The sequence below is a fragment of the Ochotona curzoniae genome, unplaced genomic scaffold, assembly GCF_017591425.1.
Source record: "Ochotona curzoniae isolate NIBS_2020 unplaced genomic scaffold, NIBS_Ocur_1.0 scaffold_2587, whole genome shotgun sequence".
Lineage (NCBI taxonomy): Eukaryota > Metazoa > Chordata > Mammalia > Lagomorpha > Ochotonidae > Ochotona > Ochotona curzoniae.
In genome coordinates, this window is record NW_024467096.1 from 29,643,547 (window position 1) to 29,655,604 (window position 12,058).

The 12,058-nt window shown below is 39.5% G+C and overlaps 1 long non-coding RNA gene across 1 annotated transcript; it reads right to left on the minus strand.

The window, feature by feature from the left end:
• Positions 1-6,739: 6,739 nt before the first annotated feature.
• LOC121171257 lies at positions 6,740-8,904 on the minus strand. The gene is made up of 2 exons (XR_005886106.1): positions 8,771-8,904; positions 6,740-7,481 (listed from the first exon to the last, which is right to left on the minus strand). It is a non-coding gene; the product is annotated as an uncharacterized LOC121171257 (long non-coding RNA).
• Between the last annotated feature and the right edge of the window lie 3,154 nt (positions 8,905-12,058).

A 12,058-nucleotide genomic window follows, 5' to 3' on the forward strand; every position in this document is an offset into this window, starting at 1 on the left:
CCTGACATCATTTTCCTGTCTCAACCTGTTTCTACGACGGTAGGATTTCTTGTGCTTTGCTTGTTAAGTTCTCTTACAGAGAACACCGCTCACAAGAGAGCAAAGAGCTGATCTCTGCTTGTGTAACCTTGGAAGTGGGTGAAGGGGAGTGTTTCAGAGATGACACAACAGAGTGCAAAGCCATGTCATGAGACCAGGAACTTTAGACAGAGTGACAGCAATCATGAGGCGCTGACTGAGAGTTAATTAATCCCACAAACAGTTTTTAGTTATTTTTCTCTTGCTTGCGTTGGGTTTCCTTTTTTCAACTTTCCCAATTGCAGAAAATGTTGGTTAATGTGAAAAAAAAATATTGGCTGGATTTCTTATAAGACTTTCACTGCTCAGAAAACAAGCAAATCAAGCCAGATTTCATCATGTCAGCACCTCAAGGCATAGTTCTTGCCTCCTTTTAATACACAAACGCACATATAGAAAGATGGATAGATAAAAACTTATGTGTGTTTGGATAGACAGATACATGTTGTGGAGTACTAATAGACAAAGAAGGCACGCGCTGGTCAGTTCCTTCATTTTCCAGATTCGAAAATGAAGATTTAAAGACCTAAAATTAGTGAGATACAGTTATTGCAAGATACAGATTTTTTTTATATTTATTTTAGAGTCAGAAACAGAGGAGAGAGAGAGAATGAGAGAGACAGAGATGAGAAATGAATAGGCAGAGCTCTTGCGTGATGGTTCCCTCCCCAACTGTCCCTGACAGCCTGAGAAATAAAACTATTCTATTGCAGTTCAAACTCAGGGCTTTAGTTCAAAATTAAGGATTGTCTCACTTGTGAGACACTGATGCTGACTTGCGAGATCCTGCTACTTTTAAGAAAGTTTCCTGTGGGCTTGCTTAGTGCAGATTTGTGGTTTCTTGATGATTTCAGCTAAGAACTTGATCTGGTCTTCATCTGGTAGCCACAGATGTGACAGAATGTAGCATTAATTGTTCTGTTATCTCCAGTAGCATGTAAAAAATTGACCTTTTACAAAAAATAATATTTATTTATTTGAAAGTTAGAGAGGGATAGATTAGAGAGAGAGATATAGAGAAAGCTTCCATTCACTGGCTCGCTCCCCCAATAACTGCATTCGTTAGGGCTGGCCAGGCCGAAGTCAGAAGCCAGAAACTCCTTCTGGGTTTCCCAGATATGTGACAAGGGCCTTAGTACTTGGGATAACTCCTGCTGCTTTCATAGGTGTATTAGCATAGAGCTGGATCAGATGTGGAGCAGCCAGGACTTGAATTAGTACCCAGATGGTACTTCTAGGCCTTCTAGGCCAAGGCATCTGTCTTTCAAGAGCCCTCCTTTAGTCTCAGTCACGTCCCAAAAACCTAGTCTCCCTCAAGGACTAAATCCCTCTGTGTGAATTTTGGAGGGGTACACACATTGAAACCATTAGCAAAGAACACCTTTGTCCATTTTCTAATTAAAAATAAATGTTTAAATTTCAAAGTTAATGCATATTATGTAACATAAAAATTTTAAGATTAACAACAATGAAGGCAAGAGGTAGGAGAGAGCAACTCATAATTCCACCACTTTGGAGTATCTTTTATTCACTTTCCAAATGTTTGCTGCAACAGTCAGGCCTGGACCAAAATGGCATCTGGGTTTCCAATGTGGTTGTTAGGGACCCACATACTTGAATCACTATGTCCTGCCTCCCAGGATGCATTAGCGGGAAGCTCGATCAGAAGCAGATATGACTTGAACCCTAGCACTCTAAATGGCAATGAGAACTGGAGTGTGGAGGGAGCTATTACTGTATGCAGGTGGCTGTGCCTTGCCTCATCTATCTCATGAGCAACACATGCTGAGCACCACATAGCATGGTCCCATTCCTCTCTTGCTTATTGCACCCATCCAAGCTAGAGTGAGGAACAAAAATGCTATTAATGGTACAGTGTGAAGCAAAGGAGATACACTCACTGCTTATGTAAGACAGGAGAAGTGAGAACCAACAATGTGAAAGTTACTTTTTCACATTTCACATTTACAAATTGCATAGGATGATTTTTTTTTTTTTTTTGAGAGAGAGTACTGGAGAGCAAGCCATGTGTTATAATCTCAAAGATACTTCAGTTTAGTGGCAGTCACTTTGTTCAAAAGTTTAGCCCATTGTTCAAAGGGGAAACACATCACAAAGTACTTGAGACAGTGGAAGACTTCTAGACACACTTTTTTTTTCTGGACATATCCCTAACTTTATGGCATCTTTATAAACATTGTGTGCACTGGGAATATCTTCCTTTTGAATAATCAAAGCTGGGCTCTGTTTTGCTGTCCTTGGTTATGTTCCAGCCCTGACTGGTATGCCTCTGTTTTCGCTCTGTGAATCAGCAGGCAGAACCAGCAGGCAAATGGGAGCAGAGAGCAAAGCAGCGGCCTTGCTATCTCCAGCATTTCAGGAAAAAGAGCCAGCTCAGATGTGCCATCACCCATCCATTTTCCCGGTGCACACTATTAAATAGCTTGAGGACTAAGAGATGGGTAAAACAAATAATGTGCAAGTATAGATATTAACTATTTATTTTTTCTGTAAATTCTTCCCATAGAGTGAGGTTTTGCTTTTGGCCTTAGAGAGATCCCATTTATGTTAATATTTTGTAACTGATTTATTTGAAAACGAGACAGAGAACATGAGAGTGTGCCCCCATCTGCTGGTATACTCCCTAAATACCTATCATGGCTGAGGCTGGGCAGGGCCAAAGCTGGGAGCCAGGAATTCTCTCCAGAACTCTCTTGTGGGTGGCAAGAAACTCAACCACTTGAGATATCATCACTGACTACCTGCAGCGATCTGCACTAGATCTGACAGCCAGGAGCCAGAACCTGGAAGGTTAAGTTGGGGGCTGGAGCTGGGCTTTGAAACCAAGCACTCATAAGTGGGATATAGTTGTCTTAACTGACATCAACTGCTAGGCTGGAAACCCATCCATAAAAGTTCTCATTTATTAAAATCAAATATTTATAGCCTGTTTAGGTAGGATTCAGAACCAACTGGGCCACTAAATTACCTTCCTTTTTCTTTGTTACTCTTAACTGTAAAATGAGGTAAGAAGACTTATCTTCCCTTTTACATGCATATTTAATTATATTATCATCAAGGTAGCACTCTGATTAGTAAAGTCCCTTCTAGTTCCAAAAGCTTTAGGGGCAGGATTGAAGCCTTTGACCTGACCGGAAGTCATCATCACGATTCAATAAATTCCACTGATAGTTTTGATGAATTAGTCAGTTTCAATTCTCTCTCTCTCTCTCTCTCTCGGCATGTATGGTCATGATGCCAACCAGAACAAAAATATCATTCTTAAATGAGACAATTAGGACGATGAAGTATCATTTACATGGGCATGGGAGTGAGAAAAGAAACCCAACAGGAGCCAGCAATGGCAGGGAGTCTTATCATGTGCAGTCTTGAAAGGATTAGGGGAGAAGCTTGTTTCCAGGGTCCAGAATTCGAGGGGTGTGGCAGAAACAGCTGCAGGAGAGGCTGCCTGAGGGGAGCTATGGCCTCCCAAAGGAGGCCAATCCTTGCCTCTGCTTGTTGGTTCCCAATGGCTGAATCTAAGTGGAAATCAGAGTGAAGCGAAGGCCTTTGACAGTGGCTATTGAAGACAACCTGTTGGGCACTGAGCATGATGGAGAGACTAGGGAGAGATCTGGAAGGGTTATGAGGAATGTTTGACATCACGTGATTTCAACACATTGCTTATCAAGAACCTTGGCACAGGGACTGACGCAAAGGCTCAATCAGCTAATCCTCCCCCTTTCAAGAGCTGGGATCTCATATGGGTGCCAGTTGCGTCCTGGCTGATCCACTTCCTATCCAGCTCCCTGCATATGGCCTGGGAAAGCAGTAGAAGATGGCCCACAAGCGTTGAGACCTTACACCTTGTGTGGAAGACCCAGAAGAAGCCCCTGGCTCCCAGCTTCAGATGGCTCAACAGCTCTGGCTCTTGAGGCCATTTGGGGAATGAACCAACAGAGGATCTTTCTGTTTCTCCTTCTCTCTGCAAATATGCCTTTCTCATAAAAATAAGCTTTTTTTTTTAAAAAAAAAAAACACTTTGAAATAACAGAAAGTTCATAAACAAAGAATTACTGTTACGATCACACATACGCTCATATAATGGTTACCTTAAATTATTCAATCTGTTAATCCCATTCTTTGACCATTCATTAATCTGAGTGCTTTGAAATAATTTAAGAAATTTAGAAATCACAGTTGCTGCTCCTAAGGGGTTAAAAATTCAAAAGATGAGCTATTACAGTAGAAAATAAAATGATGGGCCTTAAAAATGCAGGCTTCAAGGAAGGACCAATCAACGTATCCTGCCCTCCTAGCCACAGAGATTGAGTGTAAACGCGAAGGTTACTATGACAGAGTGACACTAGGATCTTGGTATTAGAAGAGATCCATGCTCTTCTTTTCTACTTGGGTTTGGAGAATGTTAAGTCTGGGCTAATATAGGCATCTTACTGCCCTGAGATGAAGATCTTGGGCTGATTGGAAGCCACTTGCATGGAACAACCTGCTAAGCCAAGGAATGCAGTCCGGCAAGAAATTAGATCCTTGGTGACATCATTTGAACCAGTAGATTAAGCCTTGGCAGCTAGACATCTTAACTAGATCCAGTGAATTTCATTTATCGTATAAGCCAGTTTGAATTGAGTTTTCTATTATTTTGTATTGTAGAACACCCAAACTGATAAACCCTCCTAAAACAAGATTATTGAAAGAAATGACCTTTTTAAAGTAAAAAAGTTGTTTTCATAAAAAGCTTCTGAATCTTCTCACAAACTACAATTTTATTCATAGTTTATACCCAGTCATTCCTTTCATGCACGGAATACCAGTAAGTATTTTTAAACAGCTCCTATTCTTACCCTTTATTCTAGTTTTTAAAATAAAGTACTAATTTATGATTCAACTATTTTGGTGATGACAACCAGAGGAAGTAGCTTGGTTCGACCATTCATGTTGGAAAATTCTAAGAGAAGCAATACTTAGGATGCATATTTTGGATGCCATTACCTGAATAATTGTTGAACCTCAACAAATGTTGGTTGATATTTTTCTTTCGTGCCTGTGGCTTGGCAATCAAATCCAGAATAAAATTTTGTGCTTTCTCCTCCATTTGCTCCTAGGGCTCAAAACCTTATGCTTTTGCTATCACTCATGTCTGTGTATCTTGTGTAACCAAACATTGGCTCATTCATTCTGATCCCTGTGCAGTGAGCTTTTGTTCATTTGCTTAGTTTATTTAACACGTAGTTCTGGAGACAAACAACCTGATATTAAAACAAAGCACAAACAGCCAAGTTGATCATGTAGGAAAGGATGAGTGTGAAGGATTCCAACCCAATGTTAGACTCTGAAACTAATTCCAATCTCATATAACAACTTAATGTCAGCACCTAATTCACAAGAAAAGCACTACCATATAACAAAGTTCTTCCTGTTGTTCTGAAAGAAGCTGTTTCTGTCTATGAGGTGTTTGAGGATCTAAATATGTGCCTGAAAAGAAAATGTTGCTAGAGTAGAGGACTGGGACGAAGCTTCGAAATATCAAGGGAATGTTCTCAACTGGTGTGTTTCCAACTGCATCAGTGATTTCTGCAAACCCTTGTAATCTCTGTGCTGCAAGCAAAAGAAAATTGCAGTGGAGTTCTATTAATCTAGGGCAAATACAGCACTACATTTGAAAGAATTCCAGCAAACATTATGCTTCCTGTCTAGAACTTGCTGGGTTACTTACATAAATGTCAAAGAATAAGGCCGACAGTCAGGGAGTTATCAGTTTGGCCCACAGAGAGGAAAAACTTTCTGCAACTTCCACTTTTTGCAGGGATCAAGGAGCAGCTGAATGACAGTTCTAGTGTATGATTCAAAGCAGCTGGTGGCACCATCTATGTTAAACGGAGATAAATAGGTTCTGATTTATAACGTAAGGCTAAGCTTTGATTTATGGTTGTTGTATGATGAATCTTGCTAAATTAATTAAATAACTTCACAGCATTATGGAATAAGGAGAATTATTTAGAGGAATTGGAGCCTAAGATAAGTCAGAAGCAGCAGATTGTCTATAGAAGGGAAAGGCTGTTTCAATGCCATCTGGAGGATGGTGTGTGCAGTTGTGTGTGTGTGTGTGTGTGTGAGTGTGACAGAGAGAGAGGAAGAGAGAAAGAGAGAGAAAGAGAGAGAGAGGAGGGGATGGGGAGCAATTACAGCAGCAGTCTGGAGGGAAGGGAGATTATGACTATGTCCTTCAGAAGTTATCTTTGGGGGACTAAGTGGGAGATCAGTTGCGATAAACACAATGGGAAAATTAAACTATTTAGAAGAAAGCAAAGGTAAAATACTCTTAGAAGAAGTGTTTTGAACTTAAGTACTCTGCATTTAAAAGGTGGTAGCCCAAGAGGTTTGGAGTCAAGAACCAGGACAACAGATGAGGATGCATTCACTGTCAGGCTGGTCGTTAGAACAGAGAGGAACATCCTTCCAGATGGTGAGATGGTTGAGCCTTTGGAGAATCCAATGAACTTCACATGGAACAAAACTTTTTGGGGAAAATTTTGCTGGACTAGCCAACTGCAGAGGAGAATTCAGCAAGTGGAAGTGGCTGAAAAAGGTAGCACCAGGAGCTAGAGACGGTGACTGTAGGCCAGCGACCCTCCTGGTGGTGCTCATCCTCCCTGGTGTGACCAGAAGAGTGAATCCAAAGCAGAAGCTCCTCTCCACCAAGAATACAATCCAAAGCATCCCTCTTTTGCTATAACCAAAGTAGAGGGGTTGTCCCGGAACGAACTACGTGAGTGGAGGGTGAATCAAGACAAATTTTCTTTTCGGAAGTTGGAATCACTTTGGAAGATGGATGTCTTAGGATGGTAGGAGACATAATGTGGTAGAAGCAGGACAGGAGTCTGCATTTGTATTGCTTTTGATTCTTCTTTCCCTAGTTCCCCTTCTTCTTCCTCTTTTGCAGTTTTTTTTTAATCTTGGATCAATTGACAACAGGGTTTGCAGCACATGCTGGCAGCAGTGCTTGCCCAGGCAGCTTAAGCTTACATCGGCATGCCTCCTACCTGTTGCTTTGCTTGGAGATTTTTCTACTGTGACATGGTTGTTCCTGGTAGCCCATATCCTCAAAGCCACCAAACAAGTACCTAGTGATAAACAGTCTCTGCAAGAACAGTGAGATGGCAGCCCCATGTTATGGAGGGTTAGACCAGTATGGGAGCCCCAGAAGACAGTGGCTGAGCCCCAAGAAAGATGGCTTCTCTTTTTTGATCCCCAAGACATGTTCTTGGAGGGTAAGTATTACGAAAATGGGCAGTTAGTATGAAGGGGTTAGGTTCTTGTAAAAGCTGGTTTATCACATTTTCATCTTTCTTGAAGTGAAATAAGTTCTTTATACAGGAATAAGACTGCAGGAAAACAAACTGTTAGGTGGAAATTTAGCTGTTCCCAAAAATGAGCACAAAAAGGAATCTCAGAGTTCTGAAGGCAGTTTTAGAAATCAAATAATTAAGGATTTTAAGAGGAGATTGACAAGAAATTGGGCTCATAGAAGATTTGAGTGTGTTCTGATACTTACTCTTTTTTTAACGTTCAATTTGTCCTAGCTACAGAGAGAGAAAGTGAGAGAGAGAGAGAGAGAGACCACTGTTTATACTAAATGCTATAGTCAAAAAATCTGGCAGACATAAGCCAGTGGAAATAGGACTCACAAAGTTCATCTTTCATCCTTAACTGTATCACTGAACCTGATACACAGGTTTTTGGGAAGTATTTATGCAGTGAATGAATTGTTGAACAGCAGTATTAAGGAACTGATGGTTTCCTAATTATTTCTGAAAGTCTAAATGAGAAAGAGAACCATGCAACTCTTACATTAAGTGAGGGAGATTCAGTGCAAGAACTCTAATGATTAACTCAATATCATAACTGTAAAAGCATTGGCAGCAGTGATGTTTTCCAAAAATAATTTGAAAATAAACAGAAATCTATAAATTATAGCATGTTTTCTTCCCCCATATCAAGGACTAAGAGATCATCTACAGATGAAGTAATAAAACGTTTTTGTTTATAGTAACAAGTTATTTTATGCCCTTGGCTTTTGTTTTACTTGGAAAGAATATCTTCATAGAAGCAAATGACACACAACATTTAATTTGAACTCATCAATCAGCTTTTGTATATTTTTTTCTAACTTTAGCTAGCAAAATACAATGATCAAATAGGGAATGAGTCAAAGAGGAAGATAAAATGTATTATAAAAATGTTTCTTATCATTACAAATATATGGACTAAAATCATTTTCAATGATGTTGAGCTGAGCTGAGCCTCCCCTGGCTGCACACTGACACCTGTGACCTGTGTTGTCATATGCAGAGAAGGAATCATTTTCCGTATGACAGACTGGATAATCACAGTGAATGGGCTGCAATTCTGTATAAACAGAACTTTCATATGCCTGTAATAAAACAACAATGTGTCTATTTACTATAATGAGAAACTGCATTAACTTCAAGTATGTATTCAGGGCATAATGAAACATCCCAATTTAGAAAAAAAATTATTTTGAGAGGCTGAGAGTGAGAAAGAAAGAGGGAAAGAGAGGGAAAGAAAAGACACTGTTTATACTGGTTAAATCCCCAGATGCCTGAAACAGACCCAGCCAGGGCCAGGCTCAAGATGAGAATTGGTAACTTACCCAGGTCTCCCCACCAATAGGGTGGCAGGGTGGGGGGATGGCTGGAACTCAGTGGCTTGATCCATTGATGTTACCTCCCAGGGTCTACATCAGCAGTGTGCTGGAGTCAGGAGCAAAGCTGGATGTGAAACCCTGGCACTGTGGTACAGGACATAGGTATTCTAACAAATACCTTAATTGTTAGACCAAATGTTTGTCCTTATTCCATGTATTTTTAATACTAAATATATCGATTAAAATATGGTGATTTTTAAACATTAGTATCCTCTTCAGTAAGTCTATTTTTAAGACTTTGTGATGAAAAGTTTCAAACATTTAGAGTGAAACTATATTGAACTTCAAGTACTCAGAAAACAACCTGAACAAGTCCCCCACTCATGACTAAACCTGTTTCACTCATGTTCTCATTGCCTTGCCTACACCCTCTCAACTGAGTTTCCTAAGCAAATCCAGATCATGATACTGTTGAAGGAGATACTATTCTTGGGACCTCTGCTCCTACACATGTTTCCAGGCGGTCTAAGACAACCAGGCCCTGGCTGTTCTCTTACTAGCGTCATTTCTCAAGATGGGTTCTATAGAGTCTGGTGCAATGGTTCAGTGGCTAAATCCTTGCCTTGCACATGCCTAAATCCCTAAGGGTGTTGGTTTGTTTCCCCAGCAGCTCCAATTCCTACCCAGCTCCCTGCTGGGGAAAAAGCGGAGGATAACCCAAAGACTTGGGATCCTTTATCCATGGGGAGAACCAGAAGAAGCTCGTGGCCCTTGGCTTCGGATCAGCTCAGCTTTAGCCATTGCAGTCGCTGGGGGAGTGAATCAACAGGTAGAAGATCTTTCTCTCTGTCTCTCCTCTCTGCAAATTTCCTTTTCCAATTAAAAAAAAAATAAAAAGGTGGATTCTACAACAGATGTTCTTGAGAAACCTCTTCTCACCCTTCCAAACCTACCGTTACCACAATAAAGAGCAGGCTTACTTGCTGCTTGCTATGAAAGCGCTGTAGTCCCCTATCCAGTGTTCCTCAGCTCAGCAGCATAAACCCTGCATGTGGAGTCATTTTCTGGACCCTTCTTTTTTGCTCACATAGCAAGAGAAATGAACACATATACTGGTGTTCATGCTACCTACCATGTGTGCCATGAGTAGTAAAGTTCTTTTTATCTAATCCATTATAAAATAATAATAGCCTCATTAGATTACTAGGCAGGATCCAACCAAATCCCAGATAGTAATACATTTCATTTTATCGGTGCATATTTCAGTATGTTTCTAGAAAACCAGATTTGAAAAAACCCTGCCACACTAGTATTACATCTTTAAAAAAATTTTATTAGCATTGCATACCCCAACTTGTTTTCAAATTTCCCCAATTGTTTCATAAACTTTACTATGTGTTTGAATGAAGATTCAAATACTTTCGATAATTGTACTGGGTGGTTTGAAATATAATTTTTATTATAGCAAAATATAGGTAACATAAAATCAATAATTTTAGCAGTTTTAAGTACACAATTCAGTGGTATTAATTACATTTACAATGTTGTAGAACAGTCATGGTTGTTTCGAAAACTTTTCTGTCAAATTATTTGAATCTTAAGTTTTTTTTTTTAACTTGTAATGATGTCCCCTTTTTCTCTGTCTTGTTTTTTCTTTTTCATGAAACTTATTTAAGAATACCAACTCATTTCTACTATAGAGTTATACCACAACTCAGATTTTCATATTGTAATAATGATGATGCTATTCAATATACTCTTCTGCCCCTGTATTTCCTGCAAACTGTTTTTTTTTTTAGATAGAGGCTTAACTAGGTTCATACCAACTTTTTTTTTAGTTCAAATTTCATTTATTTCACAGTGTGAGAAAGTTTATAACCATAAACATAGAGAAATAAAACTACATTTCTGAATTTTGTGTTACTTGTTAAAAATCAAAAGTTTTTGAATGCCTACTCTTGTCTTTAATGTGTTGTTATTATTATTATTTTTTTTAATTTTATTAATTGCATTGCATTATGTGACACAGTGTTATGGGCACTGGGATTCCCCCCACCCCTCCCCGAACCCTCTCCCATGGTGGATTTGTCCACCTTGCTGTGTTACCACAGTTCAGATTCAGTTGAGGTTCTTTCATTGGACATACCAACTTTTTAAAAGACTGTCTCTCATGGTTTCAGAGATTTTCTTCAGGGTACAAATAATATGATAGTTTCTCATTTTGCAAAGTGTGCAGCCATTTAAGACCATTGCTCAGTTTTTTTTCTTTTTTAATGGAAGCAAAACCTGGATTTTTGCATTCTGTTATTTCTTCTTGGTAGCTATGATATGTGTAGAGATGATATGTGTAGTACCCCACTGTGCAGACATTCACTTCATCAGTCTAAAAAGACTATTTCATTGAGTTGTAATATCTTACTTAATCAAACTGAATTTTGCTGTGATTGGTTTGTAAACACAAGAGTTTGGGTTATCGTTTCTTTAAAAAACAATTTCATAAAGAGTATGCTCAAGACCAAAGTCTTACTTGAGGAAAAATTAAAAAATACTAATATAAGAATGTGAGTAAAATTTTATCCTCCAAAGTCATCTGTTATCAAAGTGACTCCTTTGTTTAAAAAGACTCAGGAATCTATAATCTGGAAAGAAAACAGTCTTGGTACAATTTGTCTTGGGTTTTGATGAAAAGTAATGAGAGCTGGAGGGCTCTTCCTTCCTTCCTTCCTTCCTTCCTTCCTTCCTTCCTTCCTTCCTTCCTTCCTTCCTTCCTTCCTTCCTCCTTCCTCCTTCCTCCTTCCTCCTTCCTCCTTCCTTCCTTTCATCCTTTCTTTAAAAAATAAAGACTGCTTTATTTTTAGTTGAAAATCAGAGTTAGAGAGAGAGGGTGGGGGTGGAGCAGATAGAAATCTTCCATCCACAGGTTTACTCCCCAAGTGGTTGTAATGGCCAGAGCTGGGCTGGTCCAAAGCTAGGAACCAGGAGCTTCTTTTCCCACATGGTTCAGGGGTCCAAGCATTTGGGCCATTCTCTGCTGCTTTCTGAGGCCATTAGCAGGGGACTGAACTGGAAATGAAGCAGCCAAGACTTGAGCCAGTGCCCATATGGGATTTTAGCACCACAGAGGATTAGCCTGTGCCAGTCCCCTATTTTTAAATGCATAAATGCACGCATATAAAGTTGAACACAGTGCTTTTTTTGATGACCATGTGTGCCAGGATGACATATCAGCACGTTTTCCTTACAACAATATTAAAACACATCTATTCAAATGAGTTATTATCAACTCCATCAGCT